Genomic DNA, 15,769 nt, shown 5'->3' with positions numbered 1-15,769 from the left:
TCGCCGCGCTAACCTCCACGCGCGCATCATCGATGACACCCAATTAAAACGACCTAGCGATAGTGAGACTTGGTTGTGCACAGCAGACGCTAATAAAACAATTGGATAATCAGTGATGATTTCATTAGGGAACCCACGCTCCCCGCTTGCTGCAAATTCACTTTCGTTTATAGTTGATAGTTCCTACCAGGATATTACATCCATTTTCCGAAATGCCAGAAATATCTCCTAATCAAGGTGTTGAATCGGGATAATTCTGGTGATCATGCAATCTAACTTGAACACATATGTAACTTCAGCAGATCTTGAGACATCTACATATTTAGGCTCACCAAGATAAAAAGAACTGCACCATTCAGATCGGATTGATGTCAGTTATGAATCCATCGGTTGATTCAGCTGCAGAAAATGTTACAAAGAAGCCATCTGAGGACCACATATCTTTACAAATGTGCTCGCTTGCCACCTTTCCTGGAAAGTGCTGGTTCGCCTGAGAATTCGTCGAAGTTCTCCGAGAAGCGAGCAACACCGCGAAGCTCTACAGAAAAGATGGCAACAAAGAATTCTTCTCCTTTGTTAGTTAACCCTTCAGAGCTTTTTCTAATGATTCTCTTCTTTGCTTACAATAATAATCAAGTGCTTTCTAAGATCGACGCGATGATTCTGTTGACCTCTGCTTCCTCAGTGAGCCAAATTTCTTTATTCTTATCGTTCCTCTCCTCAAATATGTTCGAAGAAAAGTTCATGCCTGGGTAGAAGTATACATCCATCGTAACTGTGGCGGTGGTGATTTCTTGTCTCTTTGAGACCCGAGAAATCCACTGGTTCCTTTCACGTATTTATCAGAAAAAAAATCCATTCATTCCATTCAGGGTAGGCCCATTGTTCACCTTCGTAGAAGTATAACAGCTTCTATTCGTATGACTAGGTGACATTCAGACTCGGTGCCCGCGTCTCGTGCGCACCTGCTACAATGCGCAGATCGGGCCGCGCGAGCAGGCTGATTCATAACGAGAATATGTCAGAACAAAACAGGCGAATACGGTAAATATCGATCGAGAACGACCGCTACAGCGTGCTAGCAAACGCTTAACGTTAACATAGCACAGACTCCTGATTTTAATAACTTTTAAACTTTTTGGTTATTTTCACTCGAAAGGCGTTTTCTAAAGGAAATATCGCTTTCTGAGAGTTAAGCGTCATAGAACCACTTTAATGACTCCAGGGACGTCAAGTACGAGTATAGTCTAGACCTCACACCTTGTAGTCTCGTGGAAATTCGAACGTACTTCTCAATTTTGAGAAACACATCGAAATATAAGTCTCTGTCATGAATTGATAGAATAAATTTTTATTTTTTCTTTTTTTTTTTTTTTAAAATTAAAAACCCCCTATAAATTAAGAAGGCTCTGATTTATCAGTTTTGACCTTCAAACTTCGATAGTTTCTATTTTGTTCAAATTTATTTCATTTCATTCCGATTTCGTTTCGCGGTCAAGCCTTCGAAAATATTTCTCATGTAGTAATGTTCTCGCAGTTTTCAGTAGTCGAAACACTGTCACCACAAAATATTATGTATGGAAGTTTCGGAGGCAAGAAGAGGAATAAACAAAGAAAGAAAGCGAAGTGGGTAATCACTGCCAGTTTGGAAAATCAGGTAAGTTGTCGATGATTTTGCTCATACACCACAAATTCTATAGCCACTTTAGTCAAGAAAATTTACAGCAATTTATTGATAGATCGATTGACGGAATCTCAGATTTAAAATAAAATATAAGAGAAACAGATCCCTTGAAAGGTTTCGACCATCAAAAAGCGATTCATTCGAAAATAAATGTTGGGGTTTTTTGGGTACACGAATCTTAACAGTTGCAAAATTTGTACGATAATGAGGTGAGTTAGTTTGCTGCTTAGTTTCCTCTTAGACGAAGCAAGCAAATTTGATGGAATTTAAATGTGGTGCTTCGCAGCCAACTGTCTTATTTCTGTTAGAAGTCACTCTCAATATATGGTAGAAATGTATGGTAGGATTTCCTGCCTCATGATAAGAAGACTTCGAATGAAAAACGGGATTTCTTATCAGAGTTCCGTGAAAAGTCCACTTTTCCTCACTGCCACTTCAGAATTTAAGTAACTTATGAAGGCTGCTGGTAAGGTTTTGTAATGCATTTCAAAGACAGAATTTAGGCGTGCTCAAAAAGATGCGCAGAGCCCTGCATTCGAGAGCGCACCGCGTGACGTTACGTATTTCGGATCAGCGGCAATATCACCTAATGAAAGCTGTCAGATATTTAGAACTTTTAACAGTAAAATTTAAAACTTAGCATTTTACACCATTTTCGACCTGACGATCCATTTTGTTTGAGATTTACTCTGTTCTCAAAAGTTTGCTCTTTATGCTCCTGCAGATCATTTCCTTGCGCAAAAAAAAATTCTATTGGATAACTAGCGTAGGAAATTTCACTTTAGAAAAATTTCTGAAGATTGCTCCTGTCTTTCTTTTATTGTTCCAGAACTACAATAGAAACAATAATCGTCACAAGATGTTCGAGCCTTTGGAAGTATTTCTTTGTGACGTTTTCCTACATATTCCTTATTTAAGAGAAAAACAACTGTCAAATTTTGACGTATGATTGAATTTTACGTTGCATAATACTGAGGACGAATATTTTGCAGACGAATTAAGACGGAACTGTTAGGGAAGGGGCAAATTTAAAAAGAAGATTTTCTCATATGATTACATACAGCAAAATGCATAACATATTACTCTATATCGTACATAAAGACATACGAAATCAAAACTTTTTTGATTCCGAAAAAAGATTGAAGGAATAGAATTGATGACTGCGTATTTGAATAAGGACTTCCTATCTTTGATTCGCAAAGCCTTGAATGACTTAATCAAGAAAACTGACTGTTCAAAGAGCGGAAAACAAAGTATTTCCGCTTATGTGACAGTTCACTTGCCCATACGAAACGATTCACGCGAAAGTTGTAATCTGATGGGTAAAGAGAATGTACTGGCAAACAACCTTTACATGGACTGCAGGGTGAGACCGCGCTACGCCTAGGTTTTTTTTTTCAATCATTTCCTAGCTGCGAATTACATATTCATTGATAAAATGATTCCTTCAGAGGAAAACTAACAGATCCATTGTCTCCATCTTTCTTTGGGTTATCTGATACGAAACGTGAATGGCAGTTCCCAGTTACGCGATGCAGTGGAATTATTTGGATGTAATTGGTGGCAGAACTAGAAATTGCGACTTTCCGTGTCGTTTCGACCAGTACAGATGAGTCTGCTGAAGACCCTCTTCCAGAAAAGTGGCAGGTGGCAATAAAGTACAAAAATGCTGGCAAAATTGTCGAAAAGTGAAGATGGTCGCCGACTGAATCTCTTTCGAACAACATTTCCTGCTTCAGATTTTTCAACCGTACCATGAGTGGCAACTTTTCCGTTGATCATACTTTGAATACATAAACCAAGAGATACTACTGCCAATAATTTTATTTCTGTGATGATCGTACCGCAAACGACTATTCTGCCGACAATTTGTTGCAGTGTATGGTTGGCAACAATGTTTTTGCTTGTAAGCATAGCTTGCTTGGAAAAAGTGTGAAAAAGTGTGCCGAGCCACGAGCAAGCGGCTCGCCTGCTTGAAAAACTACATGAAAGGCGCTAAGCCGTAGAAGAAAATCGAAAAACACATGCTCAGCAAAAACGTTCGCCACGTCCAGCATGGGAAAACTTTTATGATCAACGAAGTAGATGGTAGGTCACTATGGATCTAATCGATTAAACATAGGCAGAAAAGTATTGAGATTTTTCGTTGTATAACTAGAATCAGAAATGCAAACAACTCAAAGTCTGCTAGTCAGCACACAGGAAAAAGATATATATTGGACTAACATCTACCTGAACGTAATAACAGAAATAACTGAATGGCTCCGGTAAAGAAAGGGGCAGTTGAAGAGAAAAAAAGAACAGTTTCCATGGAAACAATACAAGTGATAGGATTATTGCTATTAAAAATTGAATGCAAGCAAATTACATAATCTGTAATATCCATTTTGTTTTAGCATTTTGAGGAAGTTACGAGTTCTCATCTTCACGCTTTTTGTCGTGTTTTTCAGAAAAGTGCAAGAAAATGAAAAGAAATGAAAAGGACAAAAGATAGCGCTAACAGAAAATAGAAAAAAGAAAAGAGCATGTCCATGCAAGCCAAAAACTAAAACTTGAAGGATTTTCTGGGTACACAGCCACTAGTCGTCGTGAGAATTACTAGCACATTCCATCACTATTGACTAATCGTTTTGTTGTTTTTTTTTTCGGAAATTATTAATTAGTTTGTTTGCAACCAGAAATGCTGAATTGGAGGTATAACTGTTTTTTGTTCAATTACAAAAACACTTGGTGTAGCAAGGAACTGTGGATGCTTGGCTGCCTTAGTCAGTTCTAAGTGAAATGGTGCTCGGATACTAAAGAGTAGTAACTGATAACAACAAACACCTACCGCCAGTGTCGCCTTTCAAAAATGCGGACAAGAACAACAAAAATACAGTTCCGGGCTCGTTTTTTTTCATTGGAGTAAAAAAGAATTCAGAAAACATTAATGATAATAGATTGTAAAGTTGGTGCATGTTAATCCCATTCGAAAACACTACAAACATTACGAAAATACTATGACGAGTATGTGCTTTAGTTTTTCACATTTCTCTGAAAAATCGTAAACAGCACAGAAATAGAAGTCACCTACAACCATAAATTGTAAGTGGTGCGATATCGAAGAGAGCCAGCAGAAAGTTACAACCTCTTTAGAAAAATAATTGTTCCAATCAAAATGCAAACATATGCGCCGGTAGATCTGCTGAAATTGAAAAATTGACCGCAATGTTGGAACAATTGGTCGCTTCGAAATCGCAATTAGTTCTCCAATGAGTGTATGCAATAGTTTTTTTTTCTGGTGGTTCTCCCTTGAAATTTCCTTCTTCACTTGCATTTCATAAAATTTTATCCTTTTAATAATTAAAGGCTAAGCTCACAAGAAAACATGATTTATCATTTCGCCTCGAGAACAGTGTGTGTCATGGAAAGAAGAAGTGCCACAGCTGCAGCGAAAGCACAGCGAATGGTAGCGTAAACATAACGAGAGTGCATTGAGTTGAAAGTTGGAGTGCAAGTCGAGAAAACTCACATTTTACCACCAAATAAACAATCCAATAGAGCGAATTGCGTTTGTCAGCAGCAACGTGGGTGAAAATGCTTGGAAAACAGCGAAAAATTAAATTCACTACGCACCCCGTGGATCGGTTCTGCGTAAGGAGCAGCGAAAGATACGTGGTTCCACAGGGTTCCGGCCTGTGTGCTGTGTGTCCTCTAATGTTCAAAAGAAGCATTAATTGGGATCAAAACAGCTCATCTGCCAGTCTAGAACCACGGAGAAAATAAGAAAACTTATCCTCCTTACGCGCTACAGCCAGAGATCGTCGCGCTTCATCTCCTTCTCTACGAATGAGCATTGCGGGATGGTAATGCTGACAAAAAAAAAATCATTGAACGCAGCTGATAGAAAACCATAACCCCAAAAACTAGAGGTCCTAATTTGGAGAAATGCTTTTCACGACAAATACCATCTACGTTTATTTAGTGTTTTATGTTTAACAGACGAAAGCAGTAAATGATAAGATCTATGTAAAATACAACTGAAAAACGAAAAAAAAAACTCAATTCAGTCAAAGTAGTGGATTATTTAGAATGAGTATTAATCAGAAGAAATCGAACAGATTACTCTGAATCTTCGCGTATTATTGTGGCAGAATCTCCTCTCACAGCTTATGTCCCACTTATGTGATTCGTTCTTTTCACGATTGTTGTGGAAAATAGAGAGAAGTGAACAGAAATCGCTAATATGCCCATTAGGATAGGGTTTAAAGATAAGAAAACAATTTTACAATACCGAAGGCGTCTAGTAGAACACCCGCTTCTGTTTCGTTCCAGCAAATGCACAAAAGATCATTGTGAATCTCGTAACAATTTACCATCACTTTTTCGATTAGCACCCGTTTTCAAGTTCTGAAATAAAGGATAAAGTGTACGGCGTTGATTAATTCCTTTCCTACGCGGCTCCCCTTTCAACTTCAATCCAGACTCGTTTGAGGTTCATGGATGCGTGTGCAGCCTGCTACAACGCGATGCGGCAGTGACTCGTGGGAGTCAGCCGAAGTATCAACTCAGTGTTTTCATCCTCTCAGACACCTCAGGTTTCGACCAAGGAGGGATAAAAAACTTGTTTGGCTTTTGAGCATCTTCGAACCACCTAGAACGCGTTCGCAGGCAAACCTTTTGCCTGATTTGCCTGATTTTTGATTCCACTACCCTTGCTTACGTTAAAAATGGGATAACTAATGAAGAGCCGTATGACTCTACTCGAATAATAAGGTTCTCGAAATCAGTAATCAATTCACCTGTAGCACTGCCTATTTCTCACACGATTCTGCGTATGTTTTTAGAATTGACGTAAGAGAACTCAGAGAACGACATTAATAATAGAGTATATAATGTAAGGGTGGGAACATCATATTTTCAGTATAATCATTCACCACAGTTCAGTTATCCATCGTGCTAATTTCTGGTTTACGCATATTATCTCCACCATAGAACCGCGAGTTATACAAGTTTGAGCGTTACCAGCTCCTCGTAGCTCTGCTTGCTTGTGCTAAATAAAATCACGGATGTGAGTATATACTCTGGGTACGTATAAACTATATTACATGTAGTTATATGGCTAGGGTTACCCAGATACTGCAGAGGGTGCTCTCGCCCAGCATATCAAAAGAGCCCAACCAAAATAGGTCAAATACCTAAAGAGTGCATGGAATCTTTTGTAACACATTCCCATTTCGTTACGCTGAGCTGGCGGACATTGTCGACCTGGCAGTACACTGGTACGGGTCTCTCGGTGTCGATACTTCATGCAAGACGTGAATTCTCGCAGTCATAAGAGAGTGATAGAGTGACAGTGACATAGGAGAGTGTGGATTCTGTAGATTCCGGATGGATTCTCAATATAAGTCGATAAGGTTGCCCAGAGTTAGCTTTAAAGGCATCATCCCACGAATCTGAGGTGGTGCAGATTTCAGGTGGAGCATTCGCATACGGGGTGGGAGACTACGGAGAGGGGGGGTGATTCCGTCCGTTTCTTCCTAATTGCCGTAAAAAACGGCCCGGAAGATGCGGCGCCTCACAAGGCTGCCGCGCTCCAGTCGAACTCCCTATAGAAAATACTGCGCCAAAACGCCTGAAGCCGTATCTTCCGAGCCGTTTTTTACGGCAATTAGGAAGAAATGGACGGAATCACCCTCGTCTCCGTAGTCTCCCATCCCGTACACGAATACTTCACCTGAAATCTGCACCACCTCAGATTCGTGGGGTGATGCCTTTAAAGAGGACACATCTCGGCGAAATTTCGGGAACCCGTTAGCGATAGCAGCTGCCCTCCGATTGAGTCAAGTCGGTCTCCAAAATGTAGATCGGCACGAATCTCATAAACGCGTGCTCAAGTTTTACGTCTTTTTTCGGTGCAGTTGTGAATTCATAGTTGATAAAACATGGAACTAGCTCTCATCATAGAATGACTGACGGACCTCATACAATATATCTCTTGTACTTTTGTGAATATAAAAATGAAGGAAGCTCTAAAAATGAAGGGAGGGAAAATGTAGAGAGATCTTGCGGCAAGAATCTGGTAGCACTAATGCCCCGTAGTCCAGAACATGAACATCACGGAACTTTTGCACGAAGTACTGGAAAACACTCTTCTGAATACAACACTGCTCCGGTGACCCAGCCAAAACGATCGCCATCAAGCTGCCCTTTGCGAAGCACAGCGTAACACGAAGAGGATTCCACAAACGCGCGAATCCGAAAGAAAATCCTCCACAAAACTTCTCGCATCATGGGCGTCGTCGTGACGAATAAGCAGTAAGAGATGTTTTCATGATTAGAGTCTTCTAATGCGGATGAATAAGTGATAACTCGTAATGAGAAGAAGCAGCATCCGCACAGCACACAAAAACATCGTCACGCAGCCGACCACTATCAAATCACGCCAATTACATGCAGATGGAGAAAAAAACGACGGATTGATTTGAACAGCAGATATGCGCACCCTTGTACATTTCCGAAAAAAGTGTTAGAAACTTTCAAGAATCCAATATGATTGCCATTCTCACTAGTGTCAATAGTTCATGAAGTGATAAACCCAAGCTCACGACACATTGGAGTCAGGCAACTCAAACGAGTTGCGCTAAGTACACTTAATTACCGCACTTCCAGGTGGGAACTACTTTTCTTTTCATTGTAATCGAGAGAATATTGAAGAGATGCAGTTAAAAATGTGACCTACTTACAAACAACTTACGAAGATTTTTCCACACCTTTCATTATCATCATCACTTACTTTTTTCGAAAAAAAAAAACTTCTGGGCAAATGCCATAATCAGCAGCCGGAACATAAACACAGATATGACCAAGAATGACCAAGAAGCACTAATCCTTTCTATCAAGATATGTGTTAACAACATACGAATATTATTGGAATCGAACGAATCCTTAACAATCGCACTACATAATTCGGCGGCTAATGGAAACGTTTCAAACCTGTGCAACGAGGATGCGAGCAGGATCCCTGCGCTCTACTTTGAATATCAAATAACTGACACTGGATAATACGTCTCCCCATCCACTTAAAAAAACACAAATTTCATCCATGAAAAGAGATGCTTTTTCTCCTTCTTGGGAGGATCCATGATTTTCAACGCATCTGTGATTTCTAAGTCTCTTCATGGCATATGTAGCTGTGGATAACGGTTATATAAGAGAAACCTTACGTGTAGAACATAAACAACGCGAGAATTACTCTCTTTGCAGAAGAGCGCGAAAGAAAAAAAATAACCAAAAGAAAATCGAATAAGTAATGAGAAAATGTGAGTCGATCACAAAAATGGAAATGTTGAAAGTACAAAATTTCTAAAACTTTGAGGCAGATGAAACGAAATGATATACGTCAAGAACTGAGGCCCGATCTACTTTCGTTCGATGAGTCTCAATCACCTCTTTGATTTGTTTCTTTTATTACAGTACAAATCGAAAGAACGAAGAGGAGTTTCCCTTCATGCGCCCTTTGCCTTTCCTCTTTCTCTGTGTGTTATCTACATATATCTTAAGCCTTTACTTCCTCTTTACAACTTCCTCTACCGTCATCCACCAAAGATTTGTTTATCAGAGGTATGCCTCATATGACGGGTGTAACAAAATGAGTGTGCTCGTGATTACGGGAGAGTTAGTGAGTCCCATGTGTTCGCATCCATATGCGTACCTCTCCCTACACTGCAGTAGTTGCTATCGCTGCGAAGCTGTAGAATGCTTAAATAGGATGACACTTTGGAGATTGGGTACGTGCCACGGTCCCCTAGAGGTCCCCTTCCTTTTTATCCTCCCAGAATACAAATACAACACTAATCCAATCGAGGCCGCGAGACAGAGAAGGACCATGTGTTCCTACAACCATTCATTCTTTCAATAGGGCATTCAAGGGACTTTTTTTATTGCTCATCTACATTCAGTTGAGCAAATACCGCTGTGTCTTATATCTCGAAATATAAGGGAGTTTGAGCATCAGAGAGCATTAGCGCATAAGTGAGGTACAGACCGCAAAAAAGCAAAAGTTCACCTTCAGCTGGAAGATAAACTCAACCTCTAACGTTTTTCTCGGCAGACACTCGTACCGACTATCTGTTAACTCAAAATGTATTTGATCACAACAAATTGAGATTATCTTTTGAGCCGACGTTGCTTGGTTACTACCAAGTGCATATCATTTCCACTGCTGTGAAATCTCATTATTCAGTGAGCGTAGAAAAACCGAAACACTCATTGCTGTATCATCAGCGGAATTACGCCCAACGAGTGGCCGAAGAAAAAAAGTAAATAATCGTGAACCGCTTCGGTCAAAATTACTCTGAACCGAAAATTAATTATAACGGAATGTAAAGGTGCCGGATTAGAGCTAGAAGTAATACGACGGAAAGAACTGCTCTGTCTCATCGCTTTCAAGCTCTTGGGAATCTTAGATTGAATACCTGAAGAATACGTTCAAGACAACAGCATTGGTGTAGTCAAAGAGGTGGCGCAGCTTACATACCCCAGCCCCGATCACATGGAGATGAATAAAATCCATGGTGCAAATGCAAGTCCACAAGATGGCTTCTTACAGAGAATCAACAGGTGCTGTTGGGTGTGCAAGATGCAGCGATCTTTCGCTAACTGTTGGCTCACGAAAACAGATGAATGCTGTTTTGAAAACCAGCACAATGAAGAAGTGATGCGTTAAGCGGTAAAGCGTAATTTAGAGTAAACGTAAGTAAGTAACTCGAACATAGAATTGAATAAAGCATTTATGGAAAAAAGGCACTTCCTTTCCAGTCCCAAGATTATGAGAAAAAATTATGCGACCTTATCCAAGCATAATCGACATTTCTGTAGAAGTTCATGAGGGAACGAAGTCGATTTCATACGTCATAATATTAAAAGCAGGTGAAAATAGTTATCGGGATTGTTGAATTGAGATGTCGCTGTTACGCCTGTTAACTCCACTTTTAAAAGTTGAAACAATCTTTATTCTTTAGGTCCAGCATGGAAAATATGCCCATTCAATGCAATCAATGGTGAACGATCGACGAGGATACGGAGGTAGCGGCAATAAAAATATGTATATTAAAGATTTCTGATTTGATTTGACAAAAAGAAAACTATATTAATTTCCAATACTCTTAAAACTATTGAAGTAACGTCCATAACTCCAAAAAAAAGTGTCGGAACTAAATTCCTCTGAAGTGAATGTTAGCGATGGACAACATCCGCTCATCGTGCTTATAGAGCTACACTTCTGAAACATATCCACTATTTTAGGTAAGATAGGCAAGAAATATTTAGTAGCACTTCTTCAAGCCCATAATCAATTACGGAGACCTTTTCGGCAGCAAAAAAAAGGACGCTGAAGCACCGTTTATGAGGACAAGAAAAATTACAATGCTTGATGATCATCTAGAGTCCAAGACCTCAAAAATCATTCGAAGCCAGAAAAGAAGAAAATATATGACCACAGTTTTGTATTCCCTGGTAGTCGCCACAAACACTTTTCTGAGTAATGTTGATTGGTTGTGTTAGCTGAGTCACTTTCTGTTTATAACACTCGCAGAATGAGTGAGATAGAAAACATGCACATGTGCATGCACACACCTTAATTACAAGGCAAAGTTGGCTGAAAACGATGCCCATATACATACATCTACAGCTATCTAAGTGCGTTTCTAGGTGATAAAAAGCAGCTTATGGGCTGATAACTCACCGCGATTTCTGACATCTCCACCCCCGACCGTGAGGAAAAGGCACTACTAGTAATAACAAACGAATTGCCACTTGTTTTTGCACAATTCGGTGTTTACACTTACGGATTATGGCGCTTCAATGAAAATGTTCCTCATATAAGAAACAGATTAACTGCCTCAATCTACTCATTCGCTGAACTGTAACTAGCTTCCCGCTCCTCATCATCCTTCCGTCATACTTTTTTTTCTTCCGATCATGTGAATTACAAAACCGGGACAAATTTTGCTAATAATACTAAAAGACTGAATAGTGAGACTATACGGGAAACAAATCCCAGAAGCGGTAAAAATAACAAGCTCCTTTTCCTGACTTAGGAAACTCTGAGAGGAAATGATATATTATCATCACTTCCGCATTTTTTCTGTACCTTAGTGTTTTTTGATAGGGGTTTTCTACTTGCCTGTTCGAGGGGAAATAAGCTGCTTTCATGCTTCACGATTGCAGAGAAAAGGAGTGAAATGAACCTAAAGCAGACTAAGCTGCTCAAATGTTAACGCTGCAACGTCGTCTACTGAAGAAATGTCAGGAAAAAGCCCATTTAGAGATTTCGAAGCCTTCCAGCTCTTTATGAGAACACAGTCAAACTCTCGGGGATTACGCCACGATAAATGCTTCTTCTACTGATGTGAAAGCATAAGAATACATCGCTGGACCGTCCAGTCTTCACCAACGAATTACAACGCACCAAATAAAGGAATCATAACCAGACAAGTGATATGCAGTAACAAGTAGTAACAGTATTATAGCCTACCGACGAATCGACTCCAAAACCCATGAGACGAGCGTGGTTCACTGCAAACATCAACGACTGCAGTGATTCCATCATGGCTGATCTCGGATGAAATAGCGAAGTAGTCGAAGGAAAAGAAATGACAGAAGACGCCGACCCGTAAGTAATACAATAGGCAACCACTAAGAGTTGCCGCAGTAGTGGCAAAGAGGAAGTGTACGGTAGCAGTAGTAGACCGTCTGATCACCGCGAGTTAATCACGCCACATATCATATCTCGTTGAGGAAAATGGGCGTGGTCTGAGCACACACACACACACATGACCATGTATAGGCACGAAGCTGAATCAAAACAAGCTCCCCTACGGCACTCCCGACGACGATGAAAGGATAAGCTCGATCAGAACGCAAATGTGACTGAGCCGGCAAGGTGAACGCACAGGAGGTTCAAGGCTGTAGAGCGGGTTTCAGTGATAGAGAGCGAAATTCCATATTTGCGATTTCTAAGACAGAGCACTTCGTAATGGAGCTGATGGAGCTTCCAACTAAATCAACATCAACAAGGATTACAAACCTTACCAAACACCTTACCCTACCCTACCTAACAATCACCTAAGGTAACACGACTACGGTGGGTTACCTATTGACCGAGGTAAACAAATAGAAGTAAAGATAAAGAAGAGTGTCTGGAACTGATCTATCCGCTTGAGCAGCGCAAACGCGTTCACTACAATTCAGAATCGTTTGGAGCTTAGGAATGCGTGTCTACGCTGCACAACGACTTGCGAAGGTATCCGATCTACAAAGTCAAAAGACAGAAGTAGATGAATAAATTTACATATTATGTATAAGATAAATAGGTAAAGCCTGAATTGCGCTTCGATCGATCTTCGTTTTTTTTGTTTCTGTTCTATGCGACCCATCTTGCCTGTACTGAAATAAACAAATAATGTTGCTTTACTCCCTCCCTACAAAGAACACTAAAATAATAGGTTAACGCGCAAGAGGACCTGAGTACTATGTTAAAGGCATCACCCCACGAATCTGAGGTGGTGCAGATTTCAGGTGGAAAGGCCCGGAAGATGCGGCGCCGCACAAGGCTGGCGCGCTCCAGTCGAACTCCCTGTAGAAAATAGTGCGCCAGTACGCCTGAAGCAGTATCTTCCGGGCCGTTTTTTACGGCAATTCGGAAGAAATGGACGGAATCACCCCCTCTCCATAATCTACTATCCCCTATACGAATACTCTACCTGAAATCTGCACCACCTCCGATTCGTGTGGTGATGCCTTTAAGTCTCTCAGAGACACTTTTTTTTAAATGCTTTTCATTTGAATACTGGATAGAACAAAAGAAATTCGCTCATGCCAATTTACAAACGTCTCACAACAGAAATGTCTGTAGCTTAGGAGAACATTATGAAAAATAAGTTTTAGACAGGTGCATACTCCTACTTTTGGTGTTCTCAGATTTCTCAGATCGGCAATTAGGAAGAAATGGACGGAATCACCCCCCTCTCCATAGTCTCCCATCCCGTATACGAATACTCCACCGTACCACCTCAGATTCGTGGAGTGATGCCTTTAAACAACCGAACTTCTCCTTATTATTTTAGAGTTGCTCTTTTTTTCCAATTTTGTCAAGCTTTCCCAACAATTTTTTCCCATTGATTAAAGGCAGTTTTCACGAAATTGGAATTACAATGTCTTTTTTCTTGTCCGAAACCTTTTTCCTATCCAGAAACCACAGGAAAAACTTAGAGTTCGTGCTGTAGATTGCGGAACCAGAGTACTCCTGCTCAATTCCTCAAGAGGCTGTTATTTCAACAACTGTGTCAATTCGTCTAGCCAAGTACTCAGCTCAGGGGGGGAATCTGGTTTCGACAACGAGCGACTGGATAGCACTTTTCAAGGCACCAGCGCACTGCGGTCGAGATGACGAAGTTAAGGAGGGGTTTTACCGCGGAAAAACGTTGGGAGCACATGATCACATCGATAAAGTCGATTGATATTGTCCAAAACAAAACCTTCTCTGTCCTGCGGTTCTCAATAGAAAGTGCGGTGAAAATCCTCGGATTTCCAGGGACCTATATGGTTCACTTCAGCTGGGATCGAAGTAGATGGGACAGCAGATCCGAAAATTTGTCTGTCACGAGAGAAAAGACTCACACAAATGTTCATTGTGCGATTTAGTGTGATTTCCCTATTCGGTACGTTTACTCGGTAATGAAGGCGGTTGTAGCGTCGAACCCATATTTAAGCAAGTCGCTGAGAGAATTCAAAGCGGCTGGTGATCTGCGACCTGCAGACGTGTGTGAGATGTTTTGTGGTCCCACTGTATAAAAATGATTGATGATGCCTATTCAGTGGTTTTACTTGAATAGGTGGGTGAGGAGCATCATTGATCTTGACTACACGCTCTTGGACGCGGCGCGTTGCAACTGATTTCGGGGGAAGGAACACCGTCTTCCAGGCCGTTTTTTAGGATCACTGGGGGAAACTGGGCGGGGTTCAGCTCGTTCCGCAATCTACAACCCTGCCGTCTTCTCTGGAGTTTTAGTACCGCTTTAATTTCATGGTACGCTGCTTTAAAAAAAGGGGATTTTAGGAAATTGTACTCATTCTTAAAAATGTCTTCGCTTCGCACGGCACCTCCAGTTTCGCTTCGAATTTCGCTTCTAAATATTGTTTTTGACATTTCGCTTTCCAAAAAAAGTTGTTACGAAGAAATACTACTGTGGGAAAGAAAATTGTGTATTTAAACAACAACTACTTTCTTTTTATTCCAAAAGTTGTTTGAAGCCCGTTACCTATTTTGCTAAACACCCTTTTAAAAAGTGTCTCTTTGATAACAATCAAATCATGCTTAATCTAGATTTGTTTTGCATGCGATTACTGCTAATCTTGCCCATTTCCTGTTAGTCCCTTCAAGTCATTGTTTGGCTTTTATAATAATAACCTCATCCCAAAATCAAAATATGCAGTAGTCCTCTAAAAACATGTGAAACATATCACTGCTGTGTCCCTGAAGACAAAACCACTCATAAATTCGTAACGGAGTCGAAAAAAAGAACGTTATAAAAAGTAGAAGCCGCTAAATTCCACAGAAAAAGTTCCATAGTGTTCCTTCAAACATATTGCAGGTACCTGTATAGGCAATTTCTTATTATTTGTTCTATGACTATTGAAGGGGAGTTTGATACATACTTTTGCTTCCCACAAACATGAATGCGTAATCTTTCTCTTCTTTTAAGAAACTCTTTTAACTCTTTTAACAGAATTGATATGTATTTGGTTGCGCCCGACAAAAACAAGCAATCCAGCACTACACTTCAGTGTCGAAACAATGGAGCTGACTTTAAAGACATCATCCCACGGTACGGATTTCAGGTGGAGTACTGAATTCAGGAAATATTTTCCTTAGGTTAATTTCTAAATTCTTGAGTACTTTTTTGCTGAGACCAAACAAAAAAACAAAGTCGGACAAGCAACCCCACGAATATTTCAGATGGATTCGTATACGGGACCGTAGATTATGGAGAGAACGGTGACTCCGTCCATTTCTTCCTAATTGCCGTAAAAAACGGCCCGGAA

At 40.4% G+C, this 15,769-nt stretch overlaps 1 protein-coding gene across 1 annotated transcript in view; it reads right to left on the bottom strand.

Moving 5' to 3' along the window:
• RB195_015024 (uncharacterized protein) overlaps positions 1–15,769 on the bottom strand; it is a gene marked incomplete at both ends in the record, with an annotated part of 40,263 nt that overhangs the window by 16,359 nt on the left and 8,135 nt on the right. The gene's annotated exons all lie outside the window — the stretch shown is intronic.

The sequence above is a fragment of the Necator americanus genome, chromosome V (assembly GCF_031761385.1).
Source record: "Necator americanus strain Aroian chromosome V, whole genome shotgun sequence".
Lineage (NCBI taxonomy): Eukaryota > Metazoa > Nematoda > Chromadorea > Rhabditida > Ancylostomatidae > Necator > Necator americanus.
This window is presented reverse-complemented; position numbering and strand designations above follow the sequence as displayed.